This window comes from Ambystoma mexicanum, chromosome 1p (genome assembly GCF_040938575.1).
Source record: "Ambystoma mexicanum isolate Mex_15411 chromosome 1p, UKY_AmexF1_1, whole genome shotgun sequence".
NCBI lineage: Eukaryota > Metazoa > Chordata > Amphibia > Caudata > Ambystomatidae > Ambystoma > Ambystoma mexicanum.
The window spans coordinates 270,959,823-270,987,527 of NC_090921.1; the positions used below are offsets into that span (position 1 = coordinate 270,959,823).

The window sequence follows — 27,705 nt, forward strand, 5'->3', positions numbered from 1 at the left end:
AAGCAGCTGTCCCAGCCCCAAGGGTTCCGGGATGTGCTGTGGAAGCAGCTGTCCCAGCCCCAAGGATTCCGGGACGTGCTGTCCCAGCCCGAAAGGGTAAGGGACGTGCTATGGAAGCAGCTGTCCCAGCCCAAAGGGTTCCCGGGACGTGCTGTGGAAGCAGCTGCCCCAGCTCCAGGTGGTAATGTCATGCCCCAGGCCACTTGTGGTCCAGTATCTGGACCCCAAAGTGGCCCCAGCCACAAAGTGGTGGCACCATCACCTTGTGCCAAGAAGGCAAAGCCTGCACAGAAATAACAGGCTCAACCCCATGACACGGCACAGGACACTGGCACGTTGAGGAACAATAACTTCCATGATGAAGAACTCAAGATCCTCATGGACTACGTGACCATTCACCACTGTGACATGTGCCAACATCCGGGAAGCACACATACAACTGATCAGTGGTGGTCCATTGGCAGCATGCCACGGATGAGATCAACGCCTTAGGGTTTGAGAAGCGCACTGCTGCACAGGTAGTGAAACGCTGGAATGATCTCACCCGTCGCAACAAGTCCAAGCTGGGCGCCAATCTGGCCTCTGCTCTGACAACTAGAGGGGGGGGGTCACCAGAGGAGGAGGAGCGGACCGAGCATGAAGAGGCTATGAGCCAATTCATTCTACTGGTTTAGGTGCAAGTCGTGGGAAGCCAGGAAAATGAGGACACATCCGGTGAGTGCCCAACATTGTGCATCCTGAGTATGTGAAGTAATGCATCACCAAGATGTATAATTGTGGTGCATTGGAATGACTGCCCCGGGTGAACCATGTCATGTGGTGTACTGACTCCTGTCAAGTGTACACAAGAGTGGATACAACCCATGTGTTGTACATCAGTTGAACATGTCCGTATGACACTACTCATCGCCCACTAGCATACCCCCCAACATCTGCAACATGATACCACAACGTGCAGAGTTTTTTGCTGGATCCTTGATGTGAGTGGCTCTGCTCTGCTAGACATGTGCATGTGTCCGAAATACTAGTTAAACTTCATGCCATGCAGGGTATTGAGTCTCTTTTCACACGTGTACATATGTGCTGCCATGCTACATAGAACATCCAAGATGACACCCAGCACGCCTTATGGTGTGCCCTGAGTGAGTGTGCATATGTCCAGACTCTGCACATCCCTGCTGCCCCAATGGCAATGACCCCTGAGGCAAATCGTTGCAAAACCTGCTTCCTGTTACTCTCCCACACTCAGCCCACACTCTATGGGTCCATACACCTCATCCTCTTGTAGGTCACTGTACCTTGTTCATGTTTACAACTCTATTGACTTACTCTCACCACTTCACGGGCCTTGCCTAGTTGGTACTGTTACAGCCATACATCACATGGGACTATTTCCTTTTTCCAAGACTTACGACATGTTCCCATTGTGTACAGTCACTGTTCCAAGACAACACTGGTATGGCATATGATGGATGCAGAGTTGGAGCTGGATATATGTCTGCCTGTTGCCATGTGATGTAATTGCACGTCACAGACGCACATGTACATGCCCATTTCACTGGTATTAGTCAACAGTTTGCGGCACCATGCATAATGTGCTTCTTAACAACCCTGTTGGTTGGCAATGAGTCCACTGGCAGCATGTCCCTGAGCAGGGAACTTTGTTGCCAGTATGCATATGCCATGCCCAGATAGCTTGTTGTCCATAGTGTGTATGCTGTATTTCTTATGGCGACATGCCCTGAATTTTGTTGCATGAAAGCAATGTAATACACATGTTCACTGTAGACACGTTGCAAATGACTCCACATGTCTTTATCTGTCCATGTGCAGGTGAGGATGCACCAGATGTAGAGGAGGAGGAGGATGAAGAAGAGTCTGTGGTGCTTCAGACCACCAGTGGAGTATGTGGCATGGCAGGCCGCGAGAACCCACTGGTGCTACAGACCATCCGGAGCCGTGCTGCAGACACTTCTGACTCTTTGGACTCAAATGGCTCTGATGCTGAACTGAAAATGCGGGCCATGGTAAGTGCACCAATGGGTGGAGCAGTTGGGGCCAGTGAGTCTGCCGGGGGTCAGGTGCCTTCGCAAGGCCAGTCTGTGGTGTCACACCCATCTGTGGTGGTTACGGCTGCAAGGCCACACTCATGTATTGGTTCTGGTCCTGGGACAGATGTCCAATGGAGTGTTGCAGTCCTGCAGGCAAGGACAGGGGCATCACAGCAAGGGCCATGCACCCTTACATCAGGCAGGCATGGGCCCCCCACAAGTGGGGGACGTGTGCATACTGGACAGACAGAGTGGGAGCAGCAGACAGGGTGCTCCATTTGATAATTTGGCTGAGACAGGGATAGGGAGGCCACTTCCATGATCCCCCCCAGCAGAAAAGGTGGAGCAACAGCTGCAGGTCATGCGGTCCACATGCCACTCCCACAGGCTGCGCATGGAGGCCAACATCAGGGGGTGACGGGTAGATTTGCAGTGTCTGCAGGCATCCCTGCTTGCAGAGGGTCGGGCACAAAGGGATGCCTAGAGGCGTGGGTTGTTGGCCTACAGGGCTGCAATCCGTGAGGAACATGCAGCCAGCAGAAAACTGTTCCGCCAGGAGGTGTTAGCATTGAGGCAGACAATGACACAAGAACTACGTGCAACCCGTGATGTTGTGCATAGTGACTTCCAAGCCTGCTGCTGCATTCATCAGTGTCACACATGGTGGCTGCCACTGAGGACCGGGCCAGGGCACTGGGTGGTGAGCCTCCAGCACCACTTCCACCTGCAGATTCAAGGCAGAATGGTGGTGCCAGCACAGACATGCTTCCCGGTCCACTGTAACCATGCAGTCTGAGCCCATGGAGGGGACGTCCACTCATTGACATGCACCCTGACCCTCCCCCCTCCTGGGTGGAGCCCCAGCCCCCTCGTCCATGATGGACATTTTTCCCCCTTTTGTAGACCCCAGGCCCGAATGTTGGCATGTTATTTTTGAGTTGTCCTTTCCAGGTTTATTTTGATATTTTTTAGTTTCATTTTTTACTTGAGTTGTGCAGTTGCCCTCTCAAAGCCATGAGGTTTGCAGTGGTGGACATGCAGAGTGAGGTCAATTTGCATGTTTGCATGGTGGTGCTCAGGAACGGTTGTCATTGTCATTTGTTGGCAGTGTCTATAGGTCTGTGAGCAACATTCATGCATGTGCACGGCCATTCATACTCACCAATGAGCTATGTCTTGCCATGCTTCCCAGCTTCCAGGGCCCGATGTAGCAGGGACATACTGAAGATGTAACTATCATGTTTGCAACCAGGATAGTTGGTATACACTTCAGTAACGATACCCTTGGCATCACACACAACCTGAACATTGATGGAGTGCCAATGTTTCCGGTTGCGGTCGATGTGCTCTGTTGCTCTAGGTTCTCTAGGTGGACGTCGAGAAACATGGGTGCAATCAATAGCACCTAGCACTTTTGCAAAGTGTGCCACCCCATAAAAATCCTGGACCACTGCTTGCCTCTCTGTCGGTGTTCTGGACATCTAGATATGCCGGCGGACAGAAGAACGTGCAGTTATGATAGCCAACACCTGGTGTAAGCAGCGAGACTGCGTGGCCTGGGAGATGCCACCTACTATGGCGGTGGTCTGCTGGAATGACCCAGTGGGCAAAAATGCAGAGCAGTGAGCACCTTTTGCAAGGGGGCCAGTGCTTGGGAGCACATTGTGGGTGATGAGAGGTCATCTTCCCACTCAGTGACCAGGTCTAGGATGATATGGGGTGAACCTATACCTGCCATTGACCTGGTCATCAGGCATCCCAGAAATGCTGGACCCGGCCATCCTCCTCCACCTGCGGTGTCCGTGGGTGAGTGCTGCAACAAATGGTGCATTCATTGTGATTGTATCTGTGCATTTTTTGTGTGTGCATGCTTTTTATGCATTTGTTAGTGTGCGTGTTGATGTTTACGCCTGCTACCATGTGGAGTAGGTGTTTTGGGATTTGCGAAGCGACATTCCCTGTTCAATTCCATGAATATGTTTGTTTTGCGTGCGTATGGGGGATGCGATTGTTGGACGATGGAACGACCCTCGTAAATACCCACATTTTTGCTTGTTCTTCCTCATTGCACGTGTTAGCCCCTTTTTTATGTAGCTGCACAGGCCCAGCCCACCATCCTCTTGGAGCCTCGCGCAAGCCGTTCGTTGAGTCGCTGTGACGTGGTGGACCGGCGCTGATTCCTTGCAAGTTACAGGTAAGTCCTGCGCATTGTTTTCCATGAATTGACGAACGGGGACTTTCACGCAATTTCGCATGTAAGTACCCTATTTTCAGTGCAGATTATTCCATGAATCGGGCCCCAAATGTTTTAAACTTGTTTACTGTTTTTTTAGGATGCTGGTCTATACAGAAGCTCACGTATGAGGTTCCTAGTTTTTCTTTTGTTTGAACTGATCAAAAGACAAGGTTGTCAGTCTTCTCACTATTAAGACACAGACCATTTTCTGCCATCCAGATACGTATCTTTTCATACGTGGATGCAACAAAGCTAGCATCTTTTGCATAGTCTCCACTCAACTGAAAAACGAGCTGCGTATCATCTGCATAGTTAGAAAAGTGGAGGTGTATGGAGTCTAAGATAACACACAATGGGCGGCAGAATATATAAAGAGAGCAGGAGATCAACATGCCATTTGTGGAACTCGGCATGCGTTAGTCCCTGGTTTAGAAAAGGCATTTCCCCAAACAATCTTGGACATCATGTTACTAAGAAAAACTCTAATCCATTCAACTGTGCTACAGAGCAATTGCCAATTTCCCTTAGCCTTTGTATTAGTTTCTTGCGATCTACAAGCTCAAAGGCTGCTGAAAGAACCAGAAGCATCCGCAGCCCCGGGTTTGCTGTAGTCCATAATATTCAGCATTTCAGTTTGTATATCGAGCATCGCAGTCTCCGTCCCATGTGATGTCGTAACACCTGATTGTCGTGGGTGCAAGATGTCCGAGTTCTCTAGGTGTTTCTGGAATTCAGTAGTTGCTACTTTATCAACCACTTTCAACAAAAAGGGGACATTTGTAATGGGTCTAAGATTAGAGTGAATGGCAGGATAGATCAGGTTTCTTGAAAAGTGGGGTGACAGTTGAATTTTTCAAGAGGTCAGGCACCTCGTTATCAGAGAACAAGGTGTTGATGAAGCAAGTCAAGAAGGGTACAAATATATCTGAGTGTTCGGGGACAATTTTGGAAGGGAGGACGTCAGTTTGACAGGTGGTGGGGTGCATCTCCTTCAGGGTGTTAACAAGCGAATCCACTGGGATAGCGAGAGCTGAGGCGCAATTACTCAGAATGTGGATGTGCCTTATACAGACTTCTACATTTCTCAGAGCAATCAATTGAACAATATTGAAGAGTATAACATTAAATTGGGGGATTTCAAGAAATGAGGGTAACATTGAAAGGCCGGCATGCTTTGGCAGAGACAGTGACACCAGGTGCGTCTGACTCAACCAGTTACCAATTAATTAAAACATGCCGACTTCACATCCAGCTGGTACAAGAAAGCTAGTAGGGCAGAGGCCAAAGTCAGTTACAGGTGACTTGAACATGCCTTTCATCCTAAACTGAAACAAATGAGCCCGGGGCGGATTTACCGACACAAAGGTTCTGCCCAAAGCACACAACAGACATTCAGAAAACCTAGGAACCAGTGTGTCTCTTCTAACTTTCTCTCTTGTTACCAAGGACTACTCAGCCCATGTACCAAATAGGTACTGAGTATTTCTTAAATGATCTTAAATGAAGAATGTCAGTAAAATTCAATTTTTATTCAAACAATTCGCAATGGTTCAACCAAACGTGATCATCATAAAAAACAGTATACAATCACATATTCTAAAAGCATACATAGTGTCTCTCTTCATCTTTCAGCCTTTCTGTGTAATAAAAAAGGAGATCATGATAGGATAGTACCTTTGAAAAGGCTTTGGGGCAGCGGCCAGCACATGCTAGGCGCCTGTCACTGCCTTGTAAGTATTATAAAATATTATAAAAAAGTACCATTGTTATAACGAATATTGATAAAGAGAGAAATACAAACAGAACTGTGACGGGGTCAGGGTCATAAAAACACACATGGGGGACCAAGTAGGGTTGCTAGACCCTGTACGTATACCCACACAGGTGCAGGTCCATTTTCCTGGTTTTTATCATTCTGGATATAGCTAGCTAGTTGATAGCCTGGTCTGACCCTCCAATTGTCGCTAGTGCTCCCCATGCTGTTGAGCGCCCCCTAGGTTGCGGTGGTGAGCCACCTGTCTAGGGTTAGGGGGTAGAGGAAGAGACGTGCCCTCTTCTAGCTATTGCTTGGCAGACTGGGATGACTAATTCACAGGGAGCTGGGTTGACATCATTTGTTAAATATCCAGAGAAAAAAGCAAAGCAAATGCCCACATTGTGAGTCTAAGCAGAGGAAAAGGTGTACTTTAATGCTCCTGATTTTTTATGACTCAAAGAAGTGAGTTCATTTTAAAAGATGTTTATTGAGTTGTTCTTGAAGGGGTGACCAGTTGTTTGTTGGTCGTCCCGTATGTTGTCTGGTTGACTGCTTTCAGTGAAGTTATGTGAGTGATTCCATTTTCTTCAGGGCGTGTGGGGTTTAAATTGAGAGAGAATACCCCCAGTAAGCGTGAATACTTTTGTATCGGATGTTTATTCTCATTGGATAGCAATTGTCAATAGTCAAATCCCTTCTCTCTTGATAGATGGGAAAAGGGGAGCCACACCAATTTCCGCTGTAGGTATGACACCTTAAATTGGTGTCACTATCTGCAGAGGCGTAGCCAGGATTGTATGAAAAGTGGGGCTTGAAGCTAATGAAGTTGGGCACACGGCAGTGACATTAAGATTAACATCTATAAATGCCCATGCAGCTGTGCGGAGTGGGCATTTACAGATTTTGGGTGGGCCTTGCCCACTCAGACCCTACCCTGTCTACGCTTTTGCCTATATGCCCAAATCCCCGCCGGACGTTTCCCATACTGCCGTAGAGTAATTGACAGCTTTTAGCAACTACAGATTTCATAAGAAACCAATACATTGCCAGCAGCATCAAAATCAGATGCCGGCCAGAACGCATTTGTTTTTGTTAGGTGGAGCAGATAGGGTGTGGTAGGAATGTAAATTTGTATCCTTGTCCCCGTTCTGCCTGCCAAAAACCTCACAATCTTGCTGTGTGTTAAATTAGGTGAAAAACCATGTGTAAACACACGCATGTTTTGTCCGCATGCTTTAGCACTCCAAGGTCTTAAAAAAGCATCTTCTCTCTGTTTATAATGAGCTGCGGGAGGTCGTGAGAACCACATTCAGCAGCATCAACAGCCCCTCCAATCGGTATCGGTCTGTTTTGTTTTTTTATAAACCGACTCACAGTACTCCTCAAATACCAATAAACACCCCTAAATTATAGCGTAGCACTGCTATTCCAGCACATAACAAATGTTAATATAGAGAGAAATACAAACAAGACTCTGGCAGGCTCAGTGCCATGCCTGCTGAGTGTGATTGATCTGGGGCTATGCTAATGTCAGGACTGTCGGGACTGGGGGCTAACGAGCCTTTTGGTTATATACCCTGAGATTCTATCCGGGGCTACAACCAAAAGACCTGGGGCTATAGCCTCCTGAGTCCCCCTCTAGCAACGCCTCTGGCGATGGGTAATACGGGAAGGAGAGACCACATTAATGGCCGGAGTCTGCCCCATATCAGCTAGGCCTCACTCAATCGTGATGCCTCCGAGTGATAGAATGAGCAACCGTAAACTTGTTATTATTAAATTCAGAGGCAGGCAGCGTGTACAATGCATCACCATGGAGTCTGCCTGCTTAATGCTGACTCATAAAGCCTGGGGGCTCAATAGTGAACCCCAGCTTTTATGCCGGCATGAAAATGAATACCAACACAAATGCAGCGGAATTTATATGGCAGGGCGGAAGAAAGGCAGAAGAAATGCAAGTTGAGCTCTGCCCCTCCTCTCCGCCATACAAATGAATAGAAATGAACCGCAGCGTAAAGAAAATGCATATAAGGCTTATGCAAAAATTTTACTCATTTTCTTTACAGTACGGCTCATGGAAAATGAGTCCCTATGTATTGTTTTTCATTGTGCTTGGTGATTCCTGCATGACCCAGCACCTCCTACAGAGTAAACCTTTTGTTTCCGAAAAATTGCCCTCGTTTTCAAATTACTATAAACTGCATGGATGATGTTATTGCTAATGTGTGAATTTACGTGCACAGCAGCCCTTTCCACAATTCTGAATTGTTTCTGAGAAGACACTTTGCACCCTTTTCTGAAATGATTTGTAAATGCCTCCGACTGCGTGTGTGCACAGAGGGAGGTATTAAAATGGATTCCAATGGAATCTGCCAGCTTTAAGCATCTAATAACTGGCAGATTTCATAAGAAACCAATACATTGCCAACAGCATCAGATGCTGGCGAGAACGCATTTGGTTTTGTCAGGTGGAGCAGATAGGGGGTGGTAGGAATGTACATTTTGATCCTTACCCCCGTTCTGTCTAACAAAAACTTCAAAACCCCACAGTGTGTTAAGTTAGGTGAAAAACCATGTGTAAACACACACATATTTTGTAATCCACCCCAAGGTCTTAAAAAGGTATCTTCTCTCTATAATGGGCTCTGGGAGGTGTTGGAACACACATTGGGCATCTACAGCCCCTCCAATTGGTATCGGTCTAGGGTTCTTTTTAAACAGACTTATAGTACTCCTCAAAGACTAATAAACACCCCTAAATGATACCATAACCATAGAACTGCTATTCCAGTACACAGTAACACCCATAATAAGCCTTGATTTTTGTTTCGGCTCCTACCAGCACATTAATTTATTCCAACTGGCATTTGTGTGTCCTGTTATAAAACGTAACCCAATTATATCAAAAAAGGGCTCCTGGTGGAGCCCTTTTTTGATATAATTCCCTGATTTCAGTCAGATGGACACATTTTTGGGTGCACTTTGAAGCCATTTAGAGACTTCGCCCTACTAGCATTCAAATGTGAAGATTCAGTTGTCCTATTACATTGACTTTGGACACCTGGCTACCCTGTAGAGGTAATTCACCTCCACCTGTGGTTTGACTCGCGTCCCCACAGCACCCCTCGAACATCCTGAACACACCATCTTCCCTTCGTCCTGATGAAGGCCCTAGGAAGAAATGGCTCACTAAGCTTGACTATAGGGCTGAAACACATGGTGTAGACGCTTTTCACCAATTCACAACATTACCAATGTCAACTGTTTGTTCCTTTGTAGATATGCACTACTGACTTGTTTTTGTCTATTTGTTCACTTTGTGTACGACGCCTGTCGTCTGCCTACCACAGCGACAGTAGTGATTGCATTACTTTTGTTCAACCATACCAGTATGCAAGAACAGTATCTTGTTTCTGCTTTGTTCTGACCATGCAATTTGTGTTTGCTCATGTGTGTGTTCTTTCACATTTTGTTCAAAATGTATAACATAGAAAATGTGTAACATAGAAACTTAAAACTATATCCAAATATAAAACTGTTTAAAATTTCCCCATGTGATTTACGTGCTGTAACCTTTGGGATGAAACAGAAGGGAGGAGGTTTTCCTAGTAAGATTGTTTTTCCAACCCATTCATTTTTGTTCTAGCAACGGTTATAAAATGTATACAAGAATGCAGAGAGAAGCACTGAGTTTAAAAACAAAAATGTGGGCTACAGCCTGTGCACAGTATCCGAAAAAGACAAGTGCAAGGAAATGTGCAGTGATATATTCGGATTTACAATCAGAATATAGGTTCAAAGTTGATATCAAGGCCCAAAATAAATCTTTCCAGTTAAAAGAAAGTATTCAGCAACCTTTTATTAAAGGGTGTTAGAACAGTCTAATCTGGGATGAAAAGCACAGATCTTCATAGGCAAAATCAAAACCAAATTGAGGCCCGCATTGCAATTGTTTACTTCTGTATAGGACTGAAAATCAGCTTTATCTAAAGAAACATACAGAGATATTAAAAATGTAAACATTTGACAGGAGCTTGGTTGAAAAGAAAACATTATAATGTTGCTCTGTTTAAGGTAGCAATTGCAATGGGGAAAAGAAAGAATGGCTGCATTTGTGAATAAAACAAATACCATGCATAATTTTTCATCCCACTACATGTAAAGGGAAATAACCACCTATTCAAATTTTACATATGGAAACATATTTTTGTTTATAACTTGTGAAGGAAATGTCATAGAAGCTTACTTTTGTTTAATTGTCAGGCTGAAAAACTATCAGCTGAATGTAAAAACTATTTTTTGGGGAAATGGTTTAATTGTGCAAATGAGAACAATGTAGATATTTTTGCATAGCAATGTCTCACATCACTGATTCATATATCATAGTTTCTGTGCTGGATAGGCCATTATTCTGAAATGGAAATTAAATTTTGGGTGACCGTGTCACAAAAAATGTCACATGCATATTACATGTTGTGCCAACATCAGACTAACATAATTGGATTTACCTAAATGGGAGCAATCTGACAAACTGATTAGTAACAGGATCACATGTCAGGAACATGATGTTTCAGAAAACCACAACTGTTTAATGTAGAATTATTTAAGATGACAAATATCACATCAAACGGGAGGGAAACTGGGAGTAGAAGTTACTCCCATTAAAGTGCAGGTTTCGAAATTGAGGGGAGCTGAGAGCTATTTAGTTTCTGCTTCTAGGAGAGCCTGGTTAGCCCAGGAGTGACTTTTAGCTCACTAGGCCAATTGGTGCCTTACAGACGTTCATATGTGACATTAAATTGGAGTATTTAAGAATGCTTATAAAGAAGAAATAGTGCACATCTAGTACACATTTACACATAATGAATCATACAAAATGGACAAAAAGTTAACGTGTGCATCTAATGTGGAAGTTAGATTTGCGGTGTGCTGGGCACTCGCTACTGGTGCCCCAGCGGTAGCTCCTGCCTACTGGGTGATGCCTGATACCCAGGAGCTAGTTTTAGCTCATGCTCATTGAATCTTAATTTTGAACCCTGAGACTGCCATCTTCATTAATATGTCCAATGAGTACAAAGGGAAGGGTTAATGTGATGTTACTTTTGGAACATTATCCAATTATATACATTGGCCCTCATTACGACCCAGGCGGTAAGTTACCGCCTGGGCCGTGACTTTACCACCATGGCGTAAACTACATTTACGCCATGGTGGTTGGCGGATTTACCGCCCCATTCTGACCTTGGCGGGGCGGTAAGTCCCCAATCCCCATTTACCCTTCCCCATTCCCATTTTTGCCCCATAGGGCATAATGGGAGTGGGGAAGGCGTTAATTACGCCACCGTAAATTACGGTGGCGTAATTAACTCCATGGTCCCTTAGCGCCATGGATTTTAACACCTGCTAAAAGCAGGTGTTAAGTCCGCCATGGCGCTAAGGGACCTCGTACTCAGGCGGTAAGGGTCGGCGCTGTTTACGGCGCCGTAAACCCCTTACCGCCTGAGTTGTAATGAGGGCCAATTAACTAATTAGGTAAGACGAATTACACCTACCTCGAAAGGGAGATATTCCTTTGCTTTAAAAAGTAAAATCGCATAGAATCTGGGGACTCACTTGCTCCCTCACTGAGAGGGACCGACCGACTGACAGAAGGAGAGAAATGACAATTTACAACAACAGAAAGGAGAATGGAAATTATTGCTTTTATTTTTAACCCATTTTGGATTACTAGGAGTACACTACAAGAGAGGCCTACCTGAAGTAAAAGCCCCAAGTCTTCATCCGTGGAAAAGACAGTAGACAGGCCCATCACAGAAAAGGGGATACCCGGCTGTGGAGGAGAGCTGGCACTATCTTGCCGACTGATGCCAATCTGTTCTTAGATGGGGAGAATTTAACCATTCCTTAAGAGGTTGGCCACCTGTCTGTGAGACAGTCTAAAACACTTGATGGGAAATATACTCTAAAGGGGAACAGATGAAATCCCAGACCATTTTTATTTGTGAAAGTAATGAGGGGTGGAAGGTATATAAATTGACTGTACATTCTGGGAAATTAGTAAATATTTCAGAATTGCATGTGGTTCTGGAATTAAACATTTGATGACATAGATCCTATGATATGTATATTTGGAGATCCCATGGCTCCTTCTCTATGTAATTCACAAGTACAGACCTACCATGTTGGAAGCAAAAGTGATATCTCACTATGTACATACCTAGAAAAATAATGAAATAGAAGTCATTCCCTAGTTACATCACCAAGCAGAGATCCGTTATTGGCACTGAACCACTCAAGACAAAAGGGAAAGGATGGTTAACCGCTACCACTTTTTCCTACTTTTCAGCTGGCCATTGAAAATGACAAATGTACATGTTTACACGGCAATGCAATAGAAGCACCATTGAAGGGAAACTAGCAAACATACATGCTAAACAGAAATCTTTCTCTTTACAAGTGATTTACCTGCAGGAATGTCATGTAGCCTATCTTTCAATTGAGTTTTCTAGAATGCTGTTTGAAATTCTGACTTGTCCACAGAATAAAGGGGGGCATTTATTTTCAATAAAGAACACGTGGGGAGTCTTAGGCTGGGATGTTCTGATTTACGTTGGTTTTCTAGCTAAATGAAAGCTTCGTCCTGAATCTTCATTAATTTCTAAGACATGATTAATGTACACTAAGGGTAAATCAAATGTACATATGGTGAGGCATGTGCTTTAAAAAGTCCACTGTCAAGGTAATGCTATTTCGACCATCAAAAAAGTGACTGGTGTATGGGGAATTGTTCATTTTAGTAACCATTGGCACTCGGATTTCATAGATATATAGTGTGCTTATATTTAAATTGATTTTATTATTTCTATTTTATTAATACATTGAACTTCTGTGCAACCTTGCTGGTTTATTGTCCCAAAAGAGAAGGAGGCTCTAGGTTCATGAGAAGAACTTGATCAAATAAATACAAATTAGGTGCACCTAATTTAGGGTGGGTGGAAAATTCTTCTGAACTAGATAACACCCTATTAAAGCATCCCACAGCTCCCACTCTGCTGCTACCCCATCAACTCTGTGCAGTAAATGGACATGCACCCCTCCCACATTGACTTTTCATGAGGATGGAAGATTGAAGTTTTAGCACCTCCCAAACTAGGCAGAATCCACTAGAATCACATAAATGCCATCCTCCATGCACGGGTATGGTAGGGGGCATATATGATTTTGTCGTGATGGAGTGTAAAACAGCACTGACACTCGGCTTTGAACCGATTTTCATGCTGTAATAATGCCAAAGAATGTAAACAATCAAAATTGCATGGAGGGTACTGCAAGTGAAGTGAAAGAAGTCCACGATGTGCAGTTTACAATTAAATGCACCATAACTCTAGTACTGTCCTCACAGCAATCTAGAGGCCAAGTAGATTTGATATGAGAGGTCATTTATAACATGCTTAATACCCAGAGATTTCTAAGCCTGGACCCGGGGATAGAACCTATGGTGCTCCGTTTCGGCTTGCTTCCAAGGGGAGCACATTGCCCCCGGGCTATCCTCTCGTGCATGTTATTGCACGGTTCCAGAATATTTCAATACCAAACAATAGCATATCCAAGCGTATTGCACCAGCGTCCTGCACATTTACTTTGGGGGTGGGAGTGTGAGATAGTATTTAAGTAAGTTTGCTTGTATAGCTCGTAGCACTCACACCACCGGCTGGCTGCTTCAATGTGCTACACAAACAAAAGAGGGAGAGTTTATAAGTAGAAACATGGGCCTCATTACAATTTGGCAGTGCACTAAAAAAAAGGTGTTAATTCCATTGCCGGCAATTGTTTTTGGAAGCAACAGATTTACTACCATGTCTACCACACCGCCAAATTCTGAGTTTAACCTTGAAGTGGAGGATTTACCGCCAGCATGATGCTGCCAGCAAATCCTCCACTTGAAGGCCAAACATCGGCATATTTACCACACTGTATGCTCGCAGTACATCCGCCAAACATCCCCATGTAGTTCTATGGACTCCAATAATGGGGATTTACACCGCCCAATCAGAAAGAGTGGGCACAGCCTTAAGTATTTAAGATAAGTACAAAAGTATTAATTCACATTTTCTTCTTTTTTCCCATTCTTTTCTTTTTTTCTTCTGTATTGTGTTATGGTTAAATATACCTTTTAACACAAACATATTACAAAATCACAAAATTAAAAAAAACAAAGTTAGACCATATAAGAGAAAAGGGAAATACATAACATTTAAGAAATATAATATCATAAAAGCATCATATAATAATACTTACACATCCTATAAAATACAAAATCTAAAACAAAAGCAATGGTTATGACCAATTCCATTAAATGGTCACCTTCATAAAAATAAAATTTATTTGTTCTGCTATTAGCACCCAATCCTTGTATGGTACCAAGGCAACTTATAGCCTATATATTCTAACTTCAATGTAGGACACCATATTAGTTATATACTTGGACCTTTTGCTGCAGTACTTCCATCCATATATGGTCTATTGTAAAGTTCAGTACTGTTGAATTACGTGAGAATATTAGTCCCCAAGATTGATCAGATGTAAAATTCTACAATTTGTCTTCCTAAAATAGCCCCTGTTATGTGTCATAACTAATTCACAGCATTCGGTCAATAAATGTCTTGTGGTCTCAATCTCCACCTTGGATAGCCGGCATAACCTTAAATGGTACTCAATACCTATGTTATTATTTGTGAGAAGCAACGAGTAATAAGCAAAAAGAGACTCATGATCCACACTTTTGAATAGCATTCGTAAAAAAATAATAAAAAAAGAAATACCTAACTTTATTTTCTGATACCAGTCATGCAATAGGAGTATTCTTAGGAGACACATGACCCTACACCACATTTTTCTTTCTAGTTTAAGTCAAAGACACTGGGCTTCATTACGAGTACTGGCGGATTTGCCGCCGGACTCGTAATATTTTACTGACGGCTGACTTCCCGGTGCCACCGGGACATTACAAGACGGCCAGGGAAGTCAGGCGTCAGTAAAATGTTAGTGGGGTGTGAGGACTCGGAAGCACCGGCACCGTTGCTAATGGTGCCGGCGCATCCGTGAAGAGTCTGTCTACGGTGGCCACTGCGCCCAGCAGGGTCAGACCTGCCGGCCGCAGCGGCCCTGGTAGGCAAACTCCTAATTTGCCGGACCGGAAACAAGGGTGCCGGTGAGCTTACCGTATCTCAAGACCATAGCACATAACAGAAATAAAGCATGTTTTATATAACTTTATCAAGCCATACACAGAGAAACCACTCTTGCTTCTTTTGAAATTGCAAACCGAAAGAAATTTATTTTCAATTTTTTGACATACAAATGTCTCAATCACTGACGCGCTCAGGGTATCAGATATGATCATTCCCAAGAATATGTAAGAATGGACCACCAACATTCTTCCTTTTCCAACAGCTTTGGAGCTTTGTTTTCTTATGAGGACAGATTTCCATAATTTTAATATTACTGTCATTTATTTTAAATGTAATTTTTATTTGAATATATAACTAATCTGTCCATACAACCCTGCAACCCAATCAGCGTCGGATCTAACAGGAAGGAGGGTATTATCAGCGTATGCCAGCCAACGTTTCCAATTCTGGCCTGGAAATTATGACATTCCTTAAGGAATGGACCCATGTCTGCAGCAGATAGGTTATATGTGGTGGGTGCCAGAGGGCAACCCTGTTTTATGCCAAAGTTAGTTGCAATGTTTTCACTCAGGAAACCCTATTGGATCAAGCGTATATGCACCACATTGTCCGAATATAGCTCCTGTATGAAGTATAATACAAGGGCATTGAGGTTCCATTTTTTAAGTTTATCCCATGGGATCTCTCTAGCCATGGTTCAAATGCCCCCTTAAAATCTATATAACATATGTATTAATTCCCATTGATCAATGAATAATTAGCACTGCCCCTAGTCCCGACAGTTCCAACAACCTAGCAACACCCCTGGTCCAGTGTCCTCTTCTGCACGGCTCTTAAACGCTCAGCAATATCATTCACTCCAGAAAGCCAATCCAACCTGAATCCAGCTTCTCCAGGATAACGCCCTGGGAGCAGCACTAGGCATCCCTAGGAGAGAGCACAGATCTGAAACTAGAAAACTAAACAACTGGCTCTCCACTTATGAAAAAATCTTTTAAAAGTCACCTCCATTATATACCAATGCCTAAACAACGCCACACCCTGCGATCTCTCAGAGAGATTCAGCAAAACGATCCCTATCAGACACACCAGATCATCTAGTACCAACAGCCTCTCAGTCACAAGATTTAAACTAGAGTTGGGGGACGTTGCTTTCAGGTCAAAGCGGCCTTACTCAGGAACTCAATACCCCCGCCTCTGCGAGTGGATCAATCATACTCCAAATTCCATCAGAACTTTATAATGTGGCTCTAAGACTCAGACAAGTAATGCCTGCCCTGACCCATGGACAAATTATGGACCACTCTGTATATAGTTCATGATCCGTTTTGCTGTGTAATGAAGTTGTATATTGTATGGCATTATGATACTGTAATTACTGATGCGTAGCCAAGATGTAAACTGACGGCTTCTATGAAACTGTGCAACTAAGCTGTAAGTTCTCTTTTGCAATGCGCCCTAATACCCAAGGGTCTGCAGCGCAATACAAGTAATAAACAAACAAACAAACTGTAGCAACCCAACCAGCACCACTGGATGAATACAGACCAACACAATTAGATTGAGGCAAGCTAGTAGCAAAGCCACAAAAAACACAGATATATGCAATAAAGGCACAATGCATGATATTCAAAAATAAAGATATGACGCAAATAGAATGTGAAAGTCATTGTATTGGTAGATACAAATAGCAAAATCGATAATCAAACAGAGGATAACAGAAAACATGCACAATGCGTTTCGGATAGGACCCTATCCTTCATCAGGGCACCTCTCTCTCTATTGAGTACCATCTACTTCTGCCTTTAGTGCTCGCTCACAAAATTCTGCCAGAGGAACAAACTGCGATGCAGAGCAGTAAGAAGCGCAGAGTGAAATCAATGCTGGTTCACCGGAGATTTGCACCACCCTGTCAACAACCATAATACCGTGGTAATGCCACGGGTCGCGTGGTATGTTTGTTTATTTATTTATTTATTTGTAATGCGCGCCAGACCCAAGGGTAACCGGGCGCAGTGAAGAGAATATGCAAAGCTTACAATGTTACATAGAATTACAATGTTATAGCGAATTACAATGTTACATAAAATTACAATGTTACATAATTTACAGTGATAAGGAGGGAGGTATATACAGATTTAGCAGGGAAGCATATCCGAAATAACGGTTGAGGCATTGATATAAAAGCGAGGCGGTCAGTTATATACAGTGTTACTAAGATTATTACAGTTGTGATATATCTCTAGTGGTACATATATACATTCAGATAAAGTAGCATAATGCAAATATCTATCAGTACCTTACATATTTTTGTCATTGAGGTGTTTGATAAGATTCATTCTAAAGTGTGTGAAAGGTTGGTCTATTCTCAAGTTGTGTGGCAGGGCATTCCACCATTTAGCGGCTAGCACAGGGAAACTGGTGCCGCCAATTTTAGCAAGTTTAAATCTAGGAATTACCAGGCAGTTGGATTTGGGAGTTCTTGTGGGCCTGCTGGAGATTTTTATTTTTATTTTGTCCATCAGATAACTAGGAGCAGCGTTATTGAGGGCTTTGTGCGTCAAGGAGAGCATTTTTAGGTGGATTTTATTGTCGGTGGAAAACCATTTGTATTGTTGTCTGGTAGAGGAGATATGTTCCTTTTTGTTTATGCCTTTAGCAGCTCTGAGGGCATTATTTTGTAGGATTTGTAGCCTTTTGGTGATAGTTTTGTTAGCACCACTGTAAAGGGCATTACAATAATCAAGTCGTGATAATATTAAGGCTCTCGCTAAGATCATGCAACTATTGTTAGATAAGAAAGGTCTACCTGCTCTTATTAATTTACAGGTATAAGCTGTAGTGGAAGCTAAGGAGTTAACTTGTTTAGTGAAAGACATGGTGGAATCGAGATAGAAACCTAGTGTTTTTACTTCTCTCGAGACCTTAATGCTGTTGCCATCTATGTTAAACATGGAGTAGTCCTTGCCTAACTTGTTGATATTGGCCTGCGTGCCCAGAATAATCAGCTCAGTCTTATCATCATTCAGGCAGAGGCCATGGGATGCCATCCATGCCTGAATAATGAGGTACACCCTATTCACCAACTCCGTCCTTGCTGTGATCCCCAGAAAGCGGGAGGAGAATCTGTGTATCATCTGCAAAATTAGTGTAGGTGATACCTAGAAGGTCCAGATCATCGAAGAGGAGTTTAGTGAATATGTTGTATAAGGGCGGTGAGACACAAGAGCCTTGAGGGACGCCACACGTGATTGGTAAAGGGTCGGCTGCTGCAGAGAGGGAGAAGACTCTCATTGTTCTCTCGCTCAAAAAGGATTCAATCCATTTGGTGGCATGTGTGGAGAAGTGTGCAGCAGTATCCAAGTGTTTGCAAAGGACCTTGTGGTCCACTAGATCGAAAGCAGCTGAGAGATCAAGTAGAAGGAGGAGTGCCGTCTTGCCTTGATCTTTCAGTTCATCTATTTGGGTCTTTAGATCAATGAGGGCAGTTTCAGTTCCATGGAGTGGACGGAAGCCAGATTGTCTGGCTCCCAGTAGATTATGTAGTTCAAGGTGTCTTTGAATTTGTGTATAGGCAACCTTGTCTAGTATTTTCAGTAAGAAAGGTACCGTGGTAATGGGCCGGTAGTTGGTGGGGATGAAGAGGTCTAGAGTCTGCTTCTTGAGAAGTGGGAGCACCCATGATTGTTTTAGGTTAGCCGGGATATTACCTGTGGTGAAGGAGGAGTTTATCAATTTGGAAATTAAAGGTGAGAGGTCTCTGGCAGCGTCTTTTATTAGTTGTGCTGTGCAGATGTCACCTTTGCAGTTCGAGGGTTTGAGGGAAAGGATGATTTTCTCTACCTCCAGGATGGTAGTTTTAGTGAAGGAGAATTTGTTGGTAGGGTCATTGGTGGTGTTGAGTGGCGGCTTATTTGTGAAGTTTAAGGAGTCTTTTTTTAGCTGGATTTTGTTTTGCAGTGTGGTAATTTTTTTTGCTAGGGCAGTTTGGATATCTGTACACCAGGTCTGGTCCTTAATACAGGTATCTGGCGTGGCAATGGGAGACTCAAGTTCTTTCAGGATGGAGAAGAGTTCCTTCATGCTTGAGTTAGCATTGGCAATGCGAACATTGTAAGAGTTATGCTTTGCTAGACAGATTTCATTTTTGTAGTGCGAGAGATGTTAGTTAAGTTGGCTTTATTCTCCTCGGTTGGACATAGTTTCCAGTCTGATTCGCATTTTCTTTTGTTTAGTCGCAGGGCTTTACGTTCTGGCGTGAACCACTTGTTTAAGTGTGCCTTGGGTTTGCTTGTTTGCATTTTGAGTGGGGCAACTTTGTTCATAATGGTACGCATGATATTGTTGAATTCATTGACCAGTGCACTGGGGTCGAGGTTGTCTGGCAGTGCATTTAAGGTTGGATGGATCAGGGGAATAATATTATCCGCTGTAATATTCTTTTTGTTTCTTGTGGGGCAGGGTGGAGCTGCCCGTAGGACTGGACTTGGTGGTTTAGTGGTTAGTAGGTTAAAGGACACCAGGGAGTGGTCGGTCCAGGATAGGGGCGTAATAGAGGATACTGTGGCTGAGCAGTTGGAATCAGCGATCCAGTCAAGTATTCTGCCCTTCACATGGGTGGGGGTGCTAACTTTTTGGGTTAGTCCTAAGGTGTTAAGGGTATTGGCAGTAGTTGATGCATGGGCGTCTGCTTGGTCATTGAAACCAAGGTTAAAGTCCCCTAGTACCAAGAGTTGTGAATTGGTTTTGGTATTGTTGGACATAAGGCTGTGCAAGTCCTCCTCGAAAGTTCCAAGTGGGCCCGGTGGTCTATAAATTAGGTGAATAGATAGAGTTTGGGTCTTGTTTATGGGAATTTTGGCAGTGAGAGTTTCGCAGGATTGCATGGTTGTGGCAGGGGCTAGTCGTAATGAAAGGTTTATTTTGGATATAATGGCGATTCCGCCTCCACGGGAGCCTTCTCGGTCCTGCCTGGATATGGTGTAACCGTCGGGAATGGCCAACATGAGTGATGGACCTGCCACACTGTGCAACCAGGTCTCGGTTATAGCAATAAAGTCTAGATTGGCTTCTATAATTAGGTCAGCTAGGTCGATGGCGTGTGCCACTAGGGATCTTACATTAAGGAGTACTCCCTTAATGGAATGTTCTTTAGGGTCCATTTTAATTATGGCAGAATTTAATGAGTTGGTACTTGTCTTGAGCTTGAGGGTTTGGGTATTTATATTCACTGGTAGGGAGTGAGGGGGATTGGGACCATTACATATCCTGGTGTGTTGGTCTTTCATTGTACGCTTTATAGCGGGAAGGGATCTTCTAAGAGGTTCATAGAGTTTATTGAGTCTGGCGCGTAATTTGAGGTTTCTCTCGTGAGTTGGGATAGGCTGAGAGGTATAGGCTAGTTGGCCTGGTGTGGCCTGATGCAAGGGGCTGGTATGGCCAGAGTAATTGAGTACCTTGGGAGTGGTGAGTGGGAGAGGAGGCACAAGAACTGACTTGCTTCGGGGAGCTTCAGTATGGCACTTCTGGGTGTTGGGGGCATGAAGCGTGGCCATGACCATTATAGTATAAATATGGGGTAAGCTGGACATAGTGCAAAGCTAACCCAGGTAACTAGTAATGCCACTCGGTGTGAGCAGACTAGTATTTCCGGCCGTCTAGGATACTAGGTATCGGTAACTGTGTCACTAAGAACAGTCACGTTAAAATGCTAAGTACTTTTTCAAGTGTGGCAGAATCTGTGCGGTCTAGATACCATTCACTATTAGGGACACAAATCTGTGAGGCATGAATAGGCGGTGACTAAAATACATAGCATAGGAGGCACCTAAATGCGCCAGTCCCTACAAGGCTAAAATGTAATGAGTAAGGGCACCTAGATGTGACAATCAAACAATGACTTAAATACATAGCATAGGAGGCACCTGAATGCGCCAGTCCCAACAAGGCTAAAATGCAATTAGTAGGGAACCTAGTTGTGGCAATCAAACAATGACTAGAATGCATAGTGTAACTACCTTGAGGCAAGACAAGTAGTGATATGTATATCGGTACTTTTACAAAGCATCTGTAGCTCTCTAGGCAGCATGTATACAATGGAGGCTAGGGACAAATGAGACCATGCTAAAAATATTTGGGCAGTAAATGTGTATTTCAATCATAATACTTCATGTATTGGGTATCTATGAACGTATCCTGTCTACACATGCAGGTGCTAAGTTTGTATATATCCATGCAGGATGCACTAGCACCCAGTGCAGCGCAAGTACAGTAGTAACAGTAAACGAGTTTGGCGGTAAATCAGCAGATTTACTGCAGATTTACAGCCAAATTCATAATGAGGCCCATAGTGTGTTGATCAGTGTCCATAGACACTGCAACAGGTGGGTTTCCAACGCTCAAATCAGCTTCATGGTGTCCTGGATCCAGGAGTGGCGCACAGGCAGGGAGTTCCAGAAAGGCGATGCCTAGAAGGCTTCCCCTTACATTTTTATATCTCTGCTGTGGAAAACTAAGTGGGTTTGAGGAGGTCGATCTTAGATTACTTTCAGGTAGTGAGTGACCACTCGGGTGGTATACCCTGGGATGAGTCGAGAGTATCGGTTAAATGCACAATCATTGTGGTACAACAGGAGAGATGGCGGGATAGAGTGAATGTCACACTAACCTTTTGAGTAAGTGTAGCCAAGTGGCCTACAGTACCAGAGGCAGCAGAGATATGCTTACCCTCCTCCTCTGGCCTGAAGTTGCTCTTCCCTAATGAGAACGAAAGTATTTGGATTCCCCAGCATGGGTAAAATCAACACCGCGCATCAGTCAAGCCATGGTTTGACTTGTGTGAGCAGCCAATCAGGAGGCGACCACAGTTTCTAGGGATTTATGCAGGAGGGGAGATGGGAGTAGTTTTCTAATAGTTCAGCATCAGAGTCCTACAAAGACTGCTACCTGGAAGCTCAAGCTTTGACACACCCAGTCGTAGATGTCCGAAGGAGGTAACAAGACTTTGTAGGCTGTCATATTGTATAATCTTCTGCGCCAGATTTTGATGGCAAAACTAAAGACGCACTGTGAGCCAGATTGCCCAGTCCAACACAGTCACACAGTGTACTTTATTTTAATGGTAGGAATCAGTGCTTTAAATGGGCCCGTCCTACCCGGCCCTCAGTACCTGCACTTCTTATTTTTTAGCATTTGAGTACCTGCACTTCTCAACATCTGAAAGAGAGTACAGGTACTCAACTATGTTATGAGGTGAAAATGAAAGCTTTTCATTTCACTTTATATCAACTTAAAGGACTAACCTTCTGCAGCCTTTGCTGGGGAAATCAGCGCCACCTCCCCCCTCCTCCCTCCTCCACCTGCAGTGCCCATAATGTCTGCTTCAGGGCCCACCCTGCAGGATAAAAGGAGGGACAAGCGTGCATCATTGGTGCTCTCAGCACACCAGGAGCGGACAATGCTTCGCTAAGTGGGCTTCTGTGATGGAGCAGGGATTGATTTGGAAAGCCTGGGAAATTAGCAGTGCCTATTCTAATATGTTAATGTTTACCTAATTGGAGTTGTGATGGAAAGTTTTCCACTAAATGCTCGCACACAGCTCCAGTTCCCTACCAAATTCCTTGTTATGCAATGAAAGAGCGCAATAATAAAACTCACCTTCTAAAGCTGCTAGTTTGATACGTAAAAAAGAAAGTCTCATTTAATATAGATATTCAAACTTTCATAACACAGTGCATAACAAAAACTGGGAGTTTGTGTGAAAGGATCTCAGATACACTGCTTTACCAAAGTGTGTGCTCCATGGCACACTATTTAACCTCACTGAACATTGACGTGTGCCCAAGGACCCGCGCCGGAATGTCCGGCGCCAAAAGCTTGGGGCCGGAATGTCCGGCGCCAAAAGCCCCCGCCAGAATGGCCGGCTTCATAACTTGGTGGCTACCTGCATTTCTATTTTTCCATTTAAAGCACTGGTAGAAATGAAGCTGTCCACGCTGTTTTGTGGATTAAGTGTCTGGTTTATTTTTAGCAGTTTTACGGCCTAACAAATAAACATTCAGCTATAGCACGGATGCATGCCACCTCTGAAAGAACGCAATGTGAAGTAGTCGGGTAACGTAAGTAAAGGTTACATTAGTGTGATGAGCTTTCCATTAGTTCAGATGAACTGAGTATGTATAATACATTGTCACCTTATAAAAAAAATGGCCACTGCTTCTTATCTCGTTATTTTTTATCTATAGGCGTTTTAGACTGTACGTCTTTGAATGAGCAACACCAATGAGTCCGGAAGACCCCGGCACACTAACCTGGTGCTGGGCCCCCCAACACCAGTGAGGCCAGCCGCGTGACCGCCACCGGCCCTACAACATGTGAGTGTGCCTGAATATGCTTAGCGTGAGCGTATGGTATGTGCTCCCATGCATGCAAGCACATTCTGCCCGTCTCGCGCTTAAGTGCATTCTGACCATAGTGTACATTGGCTCCTTGTGTATGCTGTGTACGTCTCATCCGTGCTTACGTTAATTACGCATGTAGGATGTATGTTGTTTGAGCGTATGTATGTTACGTGCCTATTGTTTGTATGACCGCCTATGGTTGTTCCTACTGTGTATGCGCGTATACATATTCTGAGCCTGTGCTCACTGTTTAGCTGCATTGCCTGTGTGAAGCATGTGTGTTTTGCGTTTGGTCTTGCAAATGACTTGCGGATTACAAATTCCAGTCTTTGGGCCGTACTTATGTGTATTCTGCATGCAACGTATGTGCGTGTTGCATGTTGTCTGTGCATACGCATTTTAAGTCTGAATTGGTTGTGTTCGTGCGTGTGCTCCGAGTATGTGTGTTTGCATATTCCCATATGTATTCCAAAGTAACGTATGTCCATACTGTCTGCTGACTGGAACTATGCATTATCTGTGCATTGCGTGCGTATTTAGAACATATGGGGTCGCTATCCACGTAGTCGGATGGATACTTGTGTCAGCAGTGTATGTGTAGGGGATGTGTGTTGGTGGGGGCAGTTGGGGTGTGTGTGTGCGCGTGTGCATGTGCATGCGTTGTCTTAGTGAGGTGTGTGTGCCAGGGGCGCATGCATTGTCTTTTAGCTCATAGCCATTCTGCGCATATTGCCGACAATTTGGAGATATGCTTTCAGAAAGCGTGCTGTTGGGTCTGTGGACATGCCTTATGCACATGGAAACCTCCATGATTTTGACACAGGTGTTCAGATGTGACCAGATGAGTTGCTGGCCACATCTGGTTAACTTTCATGGGCAGCGTCAAAAGTTACAGAGGAAAATGTTTTCTTGTTTTCCTATGTAAAGTGTCATGACAGCCAACACTGCGACATTAAATTAAGCAGGCACGTGTACCAGAATGCTAAGTATAGTATAGTAGGCGAGTGACTATAGGGTGGGTACACCCCTTAACCCACAGACACCTGGTGCACATCTCAAAGCAGACAACAAAGTGGTCTCACACTGGGACAAAGTATGGTATACAATATAATATAATTAAAAAAACATCTTTCAAATGACACGGAAGTACACAGAGCAAATCACAGCTACAGCAGAAGGATGTAAGATAAATCACATCGAGTTATGTTATGTTAAAGGATATTTATAATGTGTACTATCACCACCTGAGTGCTCCCCTGGCGCTCTGGCAGATCTGAAAAGCAAGAGGGAAAGGTGTGTGGGGGGGAGGGGAAGTTAGTAGGACTTTGCGGGAGAAAAGAGCAAGAGAGCTCCGATGTGCTGTTGGCAGCTTCAGTTCGGCTTTCAATGTTCGCTGAGAGTTGGGGTGAATTTTCAGTCAGTAGCTGTCATGTGCAATTGTGGAAGGCTATATCTTTAGGAGGATAGCTCAGGGGCAACGTGCTCGCTTTCGAAGCAAGACGACACAGAGTAACACAGGTTCGATCCCCGGGTCCGCACTTAGAATCCTCTGGGTATTAAGTGTGTTATAAATAACCAATCATATCATATGTGTGGTTTGTTATGTTCTTGCTGTGTTTATTGTTAAACACTTATGAATAACACATATATTCAACACCTCATAGGTAAATACTAGTATAAACAAATCATACTACGGACACCTACATACATAAATATTAAGTGCTCAACAGTTTTAGCACCGTAGTTATATAAACATTATTCATGTGCAAAATACATTTCAAAACATGGGACATATCAATGATCACATACACTACTGCACACGGTCTAAATGTGTAGTGGCAGGAAACAAGAGTAGGGCATGGTGTACTGCTCATGCATGACATGGGGCAATTTAGGAGTTCTAGGATGGTCACTCCATTATATACCCCAAGACTGGTCGCTCTTCTGTACCCCACCTGCATCCACGATAGTTAGGCTCCTGTACAACCTACACCCTGGATGGCCGGAACGTTGCACATCCCCAACTCAAAATTCTAAGACCCAGTACAACCAGTATCCCTTAGAGGGTCTACTCTCTGTATGAACCCTCGTGGAAGTTCAGTCCCCGCACCTCTGTAACACCAGGAAGGTTCACTCCTATGGGTGGTCAGCCCTGCCACCCAGCACACCCACTGGGCAACTGTTACCTGACAATGATTGACAGCCACCTGAATTGCCCTCTGCCTACTTGGAATCCTCAGTGTGCACTACAAATGAATCAAGTCTTTGGTAACCTTTTCTCTCCCATACCCACAGCTTCCCAAGGATCCGGTCAGATACTTCTTCCCTACTGGGCGCTACTTCCCCGTCTTTCCAACCCCACAACTACTACTGATCTGGCCACATCCCTGAGCGCCCCCGCACCCCCGGATCAGGTCATACTCCCTGTATGTCAAATAGTCAGATTCTGTGAACCCCGGGAGAGAGATCTGATGGATCTGGCAAGCACACCAAGGATCTAGTGAAATCTGTGTACCCCCATTCATGGTAAGTGCCTCGGTACCCCCACGGATGGTCAGACCCGCCTTATGTTCTTATAGATCTGGTCAGGCCACCTGACAACTCACTGACTGGCCGTTCTTCCTTTGCCCCCACTTGTTGATCACAGCCTGTCTGCCACTTGAGCTGGGTGGCTATGGGCAGACTCCTGGACACCCACAGTTGCTCTGACCCTCAGTCACCCCATGGATTTGATCCCCCACAAGGACGTTCAGACCCCCCCTTAACAAACACGAATGGTAACACCCAGAGGCGTTGCTAGGGGGTACAAAGGGGGCTATAGGCCCTGGTCTTTTGGTTGTAGCCCCGGATAGAATCTCAGGAGCTACAACCAAAAGGCTAGCTAGCCCCCAGTCCCGACAGTTTCAACATTAGCGTAGCCCCGGGTCTTTTCCAGACCTAGCAACACCCCTGGTAACACCCTTGAACAACCATGTATCTGGACAAATTCCCTGTAGCCTTGCTGAAGAGTAAGAGCCCCTGTAACATACAGATTTGATGGATCTAATCATATTACATTTTTATATTTACTGAACAAAGACAGACCTCTTCAAAAGTTGTTCATGTCTCACAGACACGTTTAACCTACTTTCAGCTCTATGGTTTAAGGTGCGGCTCGTGCTAGGCAACCTCAATGATAAAACCAGGAAATGACCCAATGGAATGTGTGCTAGGGGACATCTGCGCCATTATGTTCTATGCACCACGCAGCTTCCTCCCCCCACGGAAGCCATTTACTTATGGGTCACTTATGTGGCACTGAAATCATTCTTCCCATTCCTTATAATTGATCGATTGAGGAGCTGAGGTGCTCTGCGTATAATCAAACTGCCTGTGCCCCAAAAATAGGATTCAATTTCCCACTGCCCTTTTGCATATATAAAAACCGCACACTGCACCAGGCCAATGCTAGGCTATTGTTAACATTTGCAGCCAGATTTTCTACGTTGTAGGCAGGAGAGGAAGGGAGATGGGGGGGGGGGGGCAAAACTACTTTGGAATAGGCCCCCACGCATCCTCTGTTTCTGATCAGACCTCCAGAGCCCTCAAGGATGTGGGGTCACTCCGTGCCAACAACGATGTTCAGACCCTTGCGGATGGCCACATCCCCCTTACACCCAGTGCTTTAAATGGGCCGGTCCTACCCGGCCCTAAGTACCTGCACTTCTTATTTTTTTAGCATTTGAGTACCTGCACTTCTCAACACCCGAAAGAGGTACCGGTACTCAACTATTTTGTGAGGTGAAAATGAAAGCTTTTCATTTCACTTTATCGCATCTTAAAAGACTAAACTTTTGCAGCCTTTCCCTCCCTCCTCCCTCAGTGCCCATAGTGTCTCCTTCAGGACCCACCCTGCACAACAAAAGGAGAGACAAGCGTGCATCTACTGTGCTCTCAGCACACCAGGCGCAGAAGCATGCTTCGCAAAGTGGCCTTCACCTGTTACCATTTCATGGAGCAGGGATCGACATGGAAAGCACGTTTATAAGACGTGTCCTTGTAATTAGCAGTACCTATTCTAATATGTAAAAGT

At 44.4% G+C, this 27,705-nt stretch overlaps 1 protein-coding gene across 3 annotated transcripts in view; it reads right to left on the minus strand.

Moving 5' to 3' along the window:
- The window catches only part of CXCL16 (C-X-C motif chemokine ligand 16), a 273,289-nt gene that overhangs the window by 244,377 nt on the left and 1,207 nt on the right, over positions 1–27,705 (minus strand). The window lies entirely within an intron of this gene.